Genomic DNA, 14,884 nt, shown 5'->3' on the forward strand with positions numbered 1-14,884 from the left:
TGAAAACTGAGATCAAAGAGAGTATTTATATCCTCCAAAACCTCAGCTAAAAATCCCAAGTCAAAAGACAAAAACAGCCCCAGCAACGGTAATAAAACTAGCCGTTGGAAGCTGAAAAAGCCATCGTCGGGCGACCGGAAATTTCATCGGTCGACCGGAAATTTCATCGGTTTTGTAAAAACATGCACGAACATGCACGAATGAAAACATGATTTTGTAAATTCCATTAAACATAACAAATCAATTCTAAACTTGATGAAACTTTGCGAAATGTTTGTAAACATGAAAACAAACATGTTAGAAAAATAATTTCTCAAATTGAAATTTTTATTTGTGAAAACTCATGTATTTTGTAAAACTTATAAATACATGTGTACATAAACAACTTTACCATATGAAACCAAACATGTATATATAGATGAATATGTATTTGTTTCATATTTAAACTTAAAAGCCAAGAACCAAAACTTGTGTATATATATATATATATAACTATATATATAAGAACACAATATGTGTGTGTATATATGATTGAGCTTAAAGTATTAACACACATAATATAAAACCTAAACTAAATATACCCAAGCTTGATGAAGGTCTTCAATGAGCATGACTTGGTAAACTTTGCGGAAGAAACTTGTAATTTGATCTTTAACTTGAATTGACGTTGCTTCACTCCACAATTCCGCCAACCTCCATTTGATATGATCGTTAAGGCTCGATTCCATCCATCCTCCAACAACGTTATTTGTCTACAATATATAAGAATGTACGAACACTAGACAAACAACATTAGTAGTTGTTTGCGTCAAAAGTTGCTTCCATTGATAATTCTATTAAACTTCGGTTGTTTACAATGAATTACAATGAAAAAATTAGAAAATTACAACTCTTTAGAAACTAACACAGAAGTCGTTTATCGAATCCTATTTTTGTGGGACTTTGCCTGTGTCGGGAACGCTTTGGTTCGTGGACCGCCGAATCACAGATCGTGAAGGGGGTTTACTGATTCTGACTTTGTTTATCGAAGTGAGAACTTGAAACGGTATCTTATCAAAGTAAGATAGCCGTTCTTCTTAAAATCAAGTCAAAGCTTAATTTCAAGGAGTTACACGAAAACTTAAATTTGCTCTCTCTACTCTGGATTGCTCGAAAATATGCTCGATCCTCGTCAGAAGTGACCCTAGGGGGGTATTTATAGCCTCAGGGGTCTGTAACTGCAAAAACACGACAAAACAGCAAGTTAAAGCCGCGAGACAGTGTTTACTGTCTCGGCGGGGGGGGCGAGACAGTGTTTGTTGTCTTGGCCCGCGAGACAGTAAATACTATCTCGGAAAAGGAATATTCCTGGCAGTTTTTGTTTTAACTGCCTTCCCACGTTTGAAACTCCGTTATTTTGGTAGTTATTCGCGTGATATTCGCCCACGATGTTCTCCACGTCCCTTGGCAGTTAATGGACACGTGGGTGGGAGTTATTTAAGGTGGTTTTGACCATTTTAACACTGTCTCGCTGGCGAGACAGCAAACACTGTCTCGCTGCGAGACAGCAAACACTGTCTCGCTGCGAGACAGCAAACACTGTCTCGCTGGCGAGACAGCAAATATTGTCTCGTTGGCGAGACAGTAAACACTGTCTCGCTGGCGAGACAATTCATATCTGACATTTTTGAGTAATTTTTTCTATGTTCGGACATCTATTGGCATTTTTTGACGCCTACAGATACCCCCTCCAAAGTATTCCAGACTCATTCTTTTATAGAGGAGCATGTGATACTTTGGATAGGATAGATTTTACTTACGATCCCTTCAATGCTTGGTTGAGTAGATCGTGTAGAAGAATCTGTAAAATGGCTTCGACTCTTGATCTCTTCATCCATTAGTCTATTCAGTTCTTTGTAGAATAGCTAATACTTCTCCGGCACTGCATTTACCGCTCGACCGTTGTTGAGATCTCGAATTGAAGTTGGTATTTCTAGATTGATGCTTGTTTGTCTCTCGAGAGTTCGTCGGGTTATCCTTAAGAATATCAAAAGTAATATTCTCCATGTGTATTGAAATAGCACGATATCGCCAAACAATCATTGCCGTCTCGTGATACGAGACAACTTATACTGTCTCGTGGTGCAAGACAGTAAATGCTGTCTCACGGTGCGAGACAGTATATGCTGTCTCGCGGTGCGAGACAGTATATGCTATCTCACGGTGCGAGACAGTAAAGTCTGTCCTGCACGGCGAAGTCGGGATTATAAAACCCCGACTTAGGGTTTTTTCTGGGTTTTTCACGTCGGATTTTGGGCGATTTTTGTTGATTTCTTGGGCGATTTTCTGCAAGCTTCGACCAGTTCTCTGTCTTTTCTCCTTCTCATCGTTTCTGATTCGTGTGGAGCTTTCGTTTGTGGAGATTTACTTCGGATTTGGTATATTTGTTTTCCCTCTTCTCTTTAAAATTTCAAGTTCCTTTTACTGTGACCTTGCATGTACTATTTCGACTTCTTGTTCAAAATTCTGACAGTTTGTCATTGGGTTTCCTTGTAGGTCATTTATTCATCATGTCGCCACATAGATCCAGAGGTTCTCGAGGCCATCCGACTATTTAGTCCCCCGAGGGGGCTGCTCCTATTACCGCATCACATGGGGGTACGTTTCTTTCACCCTCTCACGAATTTAAATACTGTATTTTGTCAATTTCGTATACATGTACCTGTATTTGTATGCAGATCCTCGTTTGTATCCTTTGAGATACCCTCGAGAAGAGCCGGTATCCTCCTTTGAGGGGATTAATGCTTAAAAGTGTTTGTTTTGCTTGGACAAAACACACTTCATAATACACAGGGGCGATTTCATATCATCCCACATGTATTGAAAGGTTTTGGTATGCCGTTATAATGCCCGTGCATAGTAACGCATATTTCCTTTATACATGTAGTAGATGGAAAATCGTCACACCTGTTATGAGATAGCGACTATATCTTATGGAGTAAGATATACCGTTTTCTCTAAAATTTTAGGACTATACTTACACAGCTTATGTGTATCTCTTGTATCAGTCCATTTTCCTTCCACAATCTTCATTGCTAATGCGGTTACGGGTCAGAGTAGCACTACCCACTCCTATTATGAGGGTCTACCATTAATCGAGTCCGCTCCCCAATTCAAATCTGACTATAGTGAAGGGGCTAAAGAATTGATCCGGCGCGGTAGTTGTCGTGTTTTGCGACGATTAATCACGGATGCAACCTTGATTTCAGAGCAGGACTCAAACCAATGTATAAGAAAACCAGACTTCTTATTTGGTGACTCCATAAAGGATCCGGCGATTGCTTTCTGCAAGCCTGCGCAGTGGTTACACGAGGATGGTTCGTCATTTCTGTACTTGCCTTTTATCCCTCGAGAGCACTCACTGTTAAAGTTCAGGAACTTATCGGTTAGCCATGAAATGCTCTGGAGATTAACTGAAAATCACGAGCGTATTCATTGTGGTTTCATTGGGAAGGAAGCTACTCCAGGTTCCAGTGAAAGAGCTTCTATACGAGGGCTTCATCCGGGTGTCTTAGGCCAAGACAATATACCTCAGAATGAAAAGACAGCGCAGGCCAACACTGTGAAGAATCGTTTGGCTGCAATGAAGAAGAAATTACCCCACGAGAGTTTCAGATGTTATGGATGGGTCCATTATTCTGGGGATAAATGGTGGTGGACCAGAATGACTCGATATGTGTTGAACTGTTGGGGGCGAGAGTTAGCAGAACTAGGATTAGAAGTCCCGATCCGTGCCAGCATGCATGGTCTGCAAATTAGTGTAGGTCATTTCCTCCGTTTGTTCGAGATCTATAATCCTAACACTAATACGTTCTTCACCAAGAACGGGGAGCTCAGGTTACCATTGCACGAAATGATGAAGGTGTTGGCCTTCTTGTTTTGATGATGTTTAACAAACAATTTATTACTAATGTTGTTTGTCTAGTGTTTGTGCATTCCTATGTTTTGTAGACAAACAACGTTGTTGGAGGATGGATGGAATAGAGCTTCAACGATGATATCCAATGGAGGTTGACGGAATGTCGGTGAAGCCTTGCTATTCAAAGTTCAAGATCCAAGTTAAAGCTTCATCCGCAAGATTACCAAGATAGAGCTTCGTTGAAGATCAAGATTGCTTGGGTAATGTAGTAGTACTTTAAGCTCAATCATATACACACATACACGTTTTGGTTTTTGTATATATATATAGTTATATATATACATATATGTTTTGGTTTGATAGTTTTCAAGTTTTACTATGAAACAATTGAATATAATTAGAAAACATATTTTTGTTTCATACTCATATGCATATATATGATTTCATCAATATCAATTTTAGTTAGTTAAATGAAATCATGTTTTAGTGCATTATATGTGTATTTTGATAAAATACTACATTCATTGTTTATAGACTTCATAACAATAGTTTACATCTTTCTTCAAGTCTATAAAATCATTTTGTAAAGTTTCAAAAGTTGGTTTAGCCAAAATATCAAAATTCACATGTTTACATTTTCGTGTTTTGGACTATTTTGCAAAATGATGATATTTTTCATTTGGGAAGTCCTTTTTCGAAACCAGTCGTTGTAGCATGTTTATTATCATGTCTACAATCATTCCCCAAAGTTTTACATTTTTTGGAATTTATTTGATATTTTTAAACAGGGTTTTAAAATCAGCAAAACAGTTTTTGAATATGTCAGATTTCGGTCGACCGCACCGGTCGACCGAACCTGAGGTCAAAAGTTCTCTGGGCGACAGAAGCCTGTCGGTCGACCGGTCCGGTCGACCGATGAAAATTTTCGGTCGACCGATGAATTTTCCGGTCGACCGATGATGTTGTTTTCAGCTTCCAACGGCTAGTTTTTTGACCGTTGCATTGGGGCTGTGTTTTGTCTTTTGCTCACGTTTTTGGCTGAGTTGAGAGAGGGTATAAGTACCCCATTGCCTTCAACTGGTCCGGTCGACCGAGAGCTCAAATCGGTCGACCGACAGAATTTCCGGTCGACCGACGATGGCTTTTACTGTTTCCAACGGCTAGTTTTTGTACCGTTGGCTGGGTCTTTTGGTCTTTTGTTTTGGGTGTTTTTGGCTGAGCTTTGAGTGGGTATATATACCCCATTGCTGATGTCTTTTCAAGTTAACTAAGAGAGTTTTTAATCAAGTTTAATAAAGTTTTTAACAAGGGTTTTAGTTTGGTTTAAGTGTGTTTAAAAAGCTTTTAAGCAAATTGAGAGTTTGTTTTTGTGATTCAATTCTACAAGAGCTTGAGGAGATCATCTATTGGTGTTTGGGCATTCAACTATTCTCCCTCCAACTCTTGATATATTGAGAAGTTTTCTAAACTCTATTTCTAGCTTTTTTATATATTTGATTATCATTGTTATTAAGCTAGAACTACATTGAGTTTAGTTTTGATTTATATCTCTTTGTTCACACACAACCTTTTGAGCTTATTGTATTTACATTCATAGTATAATTTGGGGTTGTGGGTTTGTGACTAAGAGTTGTGCTTAATTGAGTTCTCACCTTGTTTTGAGAACAATCATTTGTCATATTTGTGCTTATTGTGAGAATCACTTTGTAATACACTTGTACACCGAGTGAGGAGTGTGTGGTGAGAGTCGGGGATCGTCCCAAGAGGAGTGGCGTCGGTTGACGTGCCTAGGGAGAGGTTGTAACCGAGCACTTGAGGGAGACACGGCTAGGTCCAACACTTAGTGGGTGTAGAGTGTGATTGCAAGAGTGTGAGTTGTAGAGTTTTCGGTTAGCTAGAAAACCGAGTGTGTAGAAGAAGTTCCGGCTTCCAAACCGGATTGTGTTAGTGGATTTCTCCCCGGGAGTGGGGAGCGGAGACGTAGGACGGAAGGTCCGAACTCCGTGATCATATCTTGTGTTTGAGTGTGCTTTGGCGTTTATTTATACTTGTGTTTATATTTCTTATCGCCATTGTCATTAGCTCATTATTTATATGATCCACTATCTAGTTCACATTGTTTACCCCTTGTGTTAGTTTATATATCCTTGCATATATATATATAATTCATCATATAGGATATATCTCATTGTTTACATTGCTTATCCTAGCTCATATATCTTGTGGTATTTCATACTTGCTAGGATAACTTGTTAATTAATTTTAATTGGCATTTAATCGGATTAGATTAGCATAAGACCCTAATCACCCCCCCTCTAGGGTCTAACAGAAGGTGTCTGGCTTGCCCATAGGCGATATTCCATATCAAGAGTTCTTCCCAACCACCAGTCAGCTTAATAAGATGAAGGATCGGTCATCTGTGACCCACGAGACTTTATGGGAGCTGACTTGTCATTATCATATAGCTATGGCTGAGATGGAAACCAAAGCTAGGAAGAAATCTTCCCAGGTCAGCTTAAAGCAATTCGCCAATTATCTGTTCAAGAACCTGGAGGATCGATCGGAAGAGGTACGTGGATTATCTCCTTTGAGCCCGGGTGACATCAATCGGCTGTTGGAGAAAACAAACGCACAATCTTACACTTCTCATTCAGAAGATGGGTTTTCGCACGGAACTAAATTCCGCCCTTATCTGTGGCAAGCTAGTGCTCCGATTCGCCCCACTACTCTGCTGGCTGGCTTTCTGGCCATATGGTTGAAGAGATGTGTAGTTCCTCACCAGTCATCCGACGCTATGCCAATGGAAGTGTTGTATCCAGCCGTCCAGTTAGCCACAGGTCGCAGATTATCCTTGCTTCCTGCTATGGTGGCGGCTATTCACAGTGGGTTACGGCAGTTAGTTTCCGCATTCACGCAAGAGAAAAAGAAACCCTCTGCCAGTATATCTGTTCCGAAACTAGAATTACCCTACACTTATTTGATGACATAGTTGGTTCTGCACCGGCCAGATTTAATGGAAGCTCCTGAGACGGTGGATCCTAGTCTTCCTCTTTTATAGATCCTTGAGGGTTGCAAATGGATCAAACATCGATGGCCGGACATCACAAGGCAGTTTAAAATTCACAAGTGTTGGGAATTCTTTCCTTGCTTCCCTCGGTTCTCCGGTACATACAACACAACTTTATTGGATGCTGAAGACCCGAGGAAGAACCGTACCGTTCTAGATGTCGGATGCTTCAGATGGCTGATGAATATCCGACCTGGATATCTGTTGTTCAGGGTAAGGGACGTTTGCTACATTGAGACCTATCTTCCATGTCGATTTGCCCGTCAATTTGGCTATGACCAAATTTATATCGGCAACCTGAATCATCACCTTAGCTTTCGAGGTGGACTTATTGACGGGGCGAGAGCTTGGTTTTGGAGTATTGCCGGCTGCACAAATGTTGAATTTGATCTCCCTTTAGAAGTGGCGCCTTTACGGATGACCTTCTTGTATTGCAAGTGGTTGATAGCCGCCAATATCGTCACTCGACGTAGGAGAGTATCAGATTCAGAGGAAGAGGCAGCTCCGCGGCAAGCGACAGAGGCGACTCGTGAGGCTATGGTGTCGACTCGAGGAAAAGAATCTGCTGAATCCTCGAGAAAAGGAAAGGAACCGGTTCTTCCAGCTGGTAGTGAAGAGGAATTTGATAGTGAGGAAACGGAGACTTCTGAAGAGGCGGGTGAGACTGGCTCGAGTTCTGATGAAAGAGCTGGTCTCCCTGATTCTTTCTTTGAAAGGGGACTTGTAAGACCTTCCGTCGCTCCGGCCCAACCACAAGCTGCTCCGAAAAAACGGAGAGAGAGAGTCGTCATGACCTATCCTAATCGGATGACGGTAGACGTTCTCAGTGGAGACGAAGAGGATGAAGAGGATACAGTGCCTCTTGAAGAGACGTCTGATCGTAGTGCTTCTTCTGATGAACAAGGTAACTATTTGTCTTTATTGCTTTCACACTTATTAACGTTCAAATTTATTTCATGCTCAACTTCTGTAGGGAATCAAGAAGAAGGAGAATTGCCAGCTGATGCTGTTTCTCCCGGAGGTATGGAGACTGAGGAGACCAGCTTCGTCCAGCAAATGCAGGATGCTCTGAAAGAAGGATCAGCTGATGTTCCACCAACTCCTGACATCGATCCCTCGGCTGCGGATACAGGTACTGATCTTTCTCCCCTTGGAAGAGAAATCCGAGAAATGAATGAGTCAGACCGTGTGCCTCCTTTAATGACTTGTGCGCTTGGTCTCCTTTTAGTTAAACTAAAAGAAGCAGGTACAAGTGGTGGAGCTCTCGAATCCATCCCGACCAACGAAGGTAAAATTAATCTTTGTCTTGAGCAAATTCGTTTAAATTTACGTGTCATTTACGATTCAACAAGTTCTGTAGATGCCATAATGAAAGAATCTGTTGGAGGAGAGGCCACGCATGCAACAGAGGTCGAGGAATTCAATGAGCATCACCTCGATTTTGATCTCTCTGAAGGAGACCATCAGTATATCTCTGATTTATTATCGGGGAAAACTTCTGGTGCGGCCACAGAATCCAACGTTGGAGTCGGTTCAACAGAAGCAGGTCCTTCTGAGAGTAAGACTTTGGTTCTGTGAACTCTATACATACATACATATATGTTTTAACTTGATTAATCATATAAGTGTTTGAATTATAGGACCAGTTGCTGGAACTGATACTACTATAATCATTGGCTGAGGTTGATTTGCAATCATCAGTTCTTGAACCTCAACCTTCTACTCCTATAGACCCCATGATGATAGAAGTCACCGTCACTCCCCAAATTAGCCCAGTTGCAACAAAAGCGAGACCAACTGAAGAAGTTAGTACATCAGCCGATGTGGTGTCCAGAGCTGGTAAGTTTTACCCATAACTTGTTTCAAATATCGGATTATCATTCCATTATGCTTATTATGATTCTTTTGTTTGCAGAATATTCTCCCAAGGAGCCTCTCAATTTAGACCCAAAGTTCTCTGAGGTTGAGATTGAAAAATCTTATGACGTAGTTAGTGCGTCAAAAGCTGCTATTCCTGAACCGACTTTGGCTGCTCAGGAGGCCGGACTACCACCCTTGGGTGAACCAAGTCATACTAAGGGTTCTTCCGTCGAACTTGGTATGCTTCCGCTTGTTGTCTTGTATGCATACGTATGTTCTGTACTGACCTATTTGCCCTCATTGCAGTTCCCTCATCACTATCAAATTAGATCCAAGCTCTGTTGGTCGACGAAGATCCGGATAAGGCTGTCATCTGTTCTAATCTCCAAGGCTTCATCCCCTTTTTGAACTCTATGGTGGATCGTATTCTCTTCAAAGGATCATATTTTGAGAATTATAAAAAATCTCTTGAGCGCTTTATATCAGGATTCAGAGAGGAAGGGTATAATGAGTTAGCCGATTCAATCAACGCTTATTTGGTTGATTTGAAGCGACATGTTGAACTTCTACAAGCTCTTCGTACCAAAGGCATACCCTCCTATATCGCTTCCCGTATGGAATCTGAGTTGCAAGCGTGGCATGATTCCCAAAAATCAGCTAACCTCGAACTTCAAAAGCTAAGAGTCCGAAGTGATCAACTTAGGGTGAGTGTTGGCAAAAGAACACAAGCCAAGGTTAACCTACGCCGGGATTTAGAATCGAGTCGAGCAGAAATAGCTCGCTTAGAAGAGGAAATTGCAATGGCCAAGGATGCTAGTCTGAGTTGACGCAGGAAATTCAGGTTGAAGAAAACCTGTTACAGCAGCTGAACCTTCAAGATAAAATACTTGCTGAAAAGGAACAAGAGGTCGCCGCGCTTTACAGTATTGACGAAGAAGCCTTCAAAATTAAATTGGTGGCGGAGCTTGAACATGCTTATGCATTAGAGCTTTCAAAACTTGAAAATCAGATTAGTCACTACAAACTTTTGTAATTGGAGAACATATATTTTTTTGTAGTTTTGTTTGAACACTTTTGGTCAATATATTGAATCCTTTTGCTCATTGAGGTTTTATTATGATTCTCATTCTTGTTTTAGAATAAATAACCATAATACTTATAGGATTTTTGGCAAATCCTCAGCCATCAACGGATTTGATATGCCTTTACCGATTACCGTTTGAGTCGGGCTAGTATGTGAATTATCTAGGTCCGTTTCACATATAACGTTGTGCTAAAAGAATTAAACTCTTTTAGACTTTAAACTATCATATTGAATATGTAGGCTACATGTGTTAGATGTAGGCTTATCTCTAATAAGGGATAGAGATAACATCCCCCATGTGTGAACGACATGGATTTTAAAGTGTGAGTAGGTTGCGTTTCCTATATAGGACAACGAACCCGAAATCGGAGAGGGCGAATTTTATATTCTATCTCCTGGTCTCTTGTTTGTTGGTAGAGATAAACCCAGAATTGGAGAGGAAGAATTTTATATTCTATCTCCTGGTCTCTTGTTTGTTGGTAGAGATAAACCCAGAATTGGAGAGGAAGAATTTTATATTCTATCTCCTGGTCTCTTGTTTGTTGGTAGAGATAAACCCAGAATTGGAGAGGAAGAATTTTATATTCTATCTCCTGGTCTCTTGTTTGTTGGTAGAGATAAACCCAGAATTGGAGAGGAAGAATTTTATATTCTATCTCCTGGTCTCTTGTTTGTTGGTAGAGATAAACCCGGAATTGGAGAGGAAGAATTTTATATTCTATCTCCTGGTCTCTTGTTTGTTGGTAGAGATAAACCCAGAATTGGAGAGGAAGAATTTTATATTCTATCTCCTGGAGCAAAAGAAACTCGAAGTGGGATCTTCACTTAGAGAATCTGGATTGACCTGAATAATCCTAACTGTCGTAAGGTTTGATTACTCAATTCGAAAGTGGATCTTTCGTTCGCAAAATGAATCGAAAGGAGATTTTGGTTGTGGTCCTAACTGTAGTAAGGTTTGACCAAGTGGGGGTTTTGAGACGATCCTAACTTGTAGGAAGATTGGATCATTTGATTTGTGGACCTCTCGTTCATTGAAAGAATCGAGAGGGGATTTTGGCTTTGGTCCTAACCGTTCAAAGGTTTGACCAAATGGATTGTGGGAATTTAAATAACTTTGATTCATGACGGATTTTGGTGTACCCTTTGTCGATCGATTTGATCGGTGAGTGGTTTTGTGAGGAAAGATTAATTGTGATTAAATCTCATCTCAACAAAAGTAATATGAGGATCTTAATCATTTTTATAACAATTAAGAATAGATTATTCACATGATCAGTCTTCATTTAGAATAATCAACTGATATCGGGTTATCCTGAAATATCCTATACAGGATTCTCTAGGAACTTCCCGTTTTACATAGGTTATCCTGAACGTATTATGAATATTACTTTTTCAGGAACTTCCCATTTATTGGCATCATCAATTTGTTGCCATCCTGGGTAATCAGGCGATAAGCACTGTTTGAATAGACTGTCTCTATCACGAACGGTCCTTCCCATTTAGGTTCAAATTTGCCTTTCTTCTTAGAAGTGAGAATCATAGGCCTTCGAACAGCGAGAACTAGATCTCCTTCTTTAAAGCTTCGTTGTCGGACCTTTTTGTCAAAAGCCCGGGAAATTCTAGCTTGATAAAACTCGATCTGTTATTGAGCTTCCAAGCGTTTCTCATCTAACATCTCTAATTCCTCGAGACGTTTTTGATGATGTTCTTCCGTCGTCATACCCGTTGTGAGAGCAATACGGAGGGAAGGAATCTGTATTTCTAATGGAAGGACAGCTTCACACCCATATGTTAAGGCATACGGGGTGGTTCCGGTTGGCATACGGACGGTGGTACGATAAGCCCATAGGGCTTCGTCGAGTTTGTCATCCCAATCTCGTTTATTGGTTTTCACCAATTTTGCCAGAATTTTGATGATAGTCTTGTTAAAAGCTTCGGCCAATCCGTTAGCTGTAGGATTATAAGCAGTCGATGAAACGTCTTTAATCCCAAATTTACTGCAGAACTTGATAAATGCGTTGCTGACGAATTGAGGTCCATTATCGTGCACTATTCGCCTCGGAACACCGTATCGATATATGATATGGTGTTTGATAAATTTGATCACATCACTCGTCTTTACCTCTCGAAGTGGAACTGCTTCTGTCCATTTCGAGAAGTAATCGGTGATTGTTAGAATAAAACGGTCCCCTTTGACCGAAGGCGGAAAAATAGGACCCACGATATCCATTCCCCATGTCTCGAATGGCCACGATGTCGCCGAAGGATGTAGATGTTCAGGAGGTATGTGCATATAATTTGCATGTAATTGACACGCTTGACATCGTCGGGCGTAGTCAACCGCATCCTTTACCATAGTCGGCCAATAATATCCAATTCTCCTAAGTCGGTCACAGAGTTTCGGACCGGGTTGATGTGCACCGCACGTACCCTCATGCGCCTCTTTGAGTGCTTAGTCTGCTTCCTTATTGGATAGACAACGGAGTAATAGACTGTCGTACGACCGTCGGTACAACATTTGTGATTCAACGTTGTAATAAAATCTCGGTGCTCTCCGCCGAATCGAATCCCTTTCTTTTACGTCTTCCGGTAAGATACCATGTAAGACATAATCAATAATAGGGAAACGCCAATCTCGAACTTCAGGTTCAACTCCTGTTGAGTATGCTTCTTTGGCAACCGAATCGTAGATAGGAACAATAAGTTGGTGAGTTCTCACTGTAATTAATTGTTCTGTCTCGGGAGGTTGAGCCAAGGATACCGACAATGCTGCCAGTGCGTCTGCGTATGCATTTTTGAGACGCGGAACGTATTCGATGAAAAATTCTTCAAACGAGCTTGCTATCTCGATGGCCACCTGGTGGTATGGAATCAGGTCTCGATTTCTGACTTCATACTCTCCTCGAATCTGATTAACTACCAATTGAGAATCTCCAAAAGCTTCAAGGTATTCGACCCCCAGCTCTTTGGCAAAATTGAGTCCAATTATCAATGCATTGTACTCGGCTACGTTATTAGAGCATGGTTCGGTCAACGAGTATGGTAAGACATGCTTTCCCGGGGAAACTAAAACGACCCCCACTCCTGAGGAGATTTTAGAACATCCGGGTGCGCTCGCTACATTGGTTGATGACAAGAGCAAAGCCCATCTGGCTAGACGCCAATTCATGGAGGCCGGTTGGGTCATGAATACTCGGATGGGATTTTTGTTGGAAATGACATAGATTGTCTGTCCAACTAAATAGTGTCGCATTTTCTGAATCGCGAATACCAAGGCAAGGCATTCCTTCTCAATCATCGGATAACGAGACTCAGCTCCTACCAATGTACGACTCAGATAATACACAGCTTTCTCATGACCGTTATCGTCATCTTGTGCAAGTAATGCACTTAACGAATGGCTCGTCGCTTTGACATAAATCAAAAACGGTCTGCCTGATTTTGGTGCAACGAGAATAGGTGGATTCGCCAGATATTTCTTAATATCTTCGAATGCCTTTTGGCATGCTTCATCCCAAACGAACGACACGCCTTTCTTTGCAAGTTTAGAGAATGGTTGACATTTTCCAGACAGATTTGATATAAACCGACGGATATATGCCAATCGACCTTGCAACCCCCTGAGTTCTTTAAGATTCCTCGGTGGTTGTAATTCATGTATCGCCTTCACTTTATCAGGATCTATATGAATCCCTTTTGTGGTAACGACGAATCCCAGAAATTTACCGCTCGACATTCCAAGGAAGGATTTAGTCGGGTTCATTTTTAGCTGATGAATTCTCATAAGCTTGAACATTGTCTTCAGATCGTTAATGTGGTCGTTTTTATCACGACTCTTAATGACCAGGTCATCAACGTAACATTCGACGGTCTTCCGGAGGTGCTCTTGAAAGATCTTCATCATTGCTCGTTGGTATGTAGCACCGGCATTCTTCAAACCGAATGGCATAACAGTATAACAGAAGACACCAAGGGATGTTCTGAATGCTGTATGCTTTTCATCGTCTGGATGCATCTTAATCTGATTATACCCAGAAAATCCGTCCATAAATGACATTCTCTCGAACCCACAAGTGTTGTCAATGATGACGTCTGTAATCGGTAAGGGGAAGTCGTCTTTAGGACATGCGGTGTTTAGATCTCTAAAGTCAATGCAAATTCTGATCTTTCTGTTCTTTTTAAGAACTGAAACGATATTAGCCAACCATTCAGGATGTTGTTCTTCTCTGACAAAACCCGAATCAATTAATTTCTTGACTTCAGCTTCTATTGCCTCCATAATCTGCGGACAAAATCGTCTTTGTTGTTGTTTGACAGGTTTTGTATCCGGTTTAATGTTAAGGCTATGCATTGCTACATCTGGGTCGAGTCCCGGCATATCTTCGTAGTTCCAAACGAAAACGTCGATATACTCTTTAACGAGGATGATTAGCTCCTCTTTCTCATCTGGTGGAAGATCACCGCTAATAAATATAGGCTTCGGATTATTTTCGTCACCCATGTTAATTTGGACTACTTTATCCTCTGTAGGAGGTTCTCTTTGCTCAAATCGATCACCGTATTGGATATTCATGTAATGTGTCGAAGGATCTTCCCAAGTGGGCAACTGATCGTCTTCTTCTGTTGTGAAAGGATCGACTGTCGCCATGTTCGACATTAGGGTCTAAAATCTTTCTCCAATGCTCACATCAGAATCCCAAGTTGAAGCATCGGATGAATGCCCACTCTTATTTATTAGTTGGCTAATAATCTGTTGGCCATATTCGTCATCAGATGATGAAGTATAACCTAAACCCCTTTTATGATTGTAGTAATTATCAGGTCTTCCTTTTGGTATGTAGGCAGGACGGGGTGGAACCCTAACACCTTGACCAAAATGAAGACCTTCACCGAGAGAGAGTTTATAGCCTTGGTTCGTCATATAATCATTCACTTGTGAACTGTACCGAGAGAAATGTCGTCCGGGTTCCTCATC

This window comes from Asparagus officinalis, chromosome 2 (genome assembly GCF_001876935.1).
Source record: "Asparagus officinalis chromosome 2, Aspof.V1, whole genome shotgun sequence".
NCBI lineage: Eukaryota > Viridiplantae > Streptophyta > Magnoliopsida > Asparagales > Asparagaceae > Asparagus > Asparagus officinalis.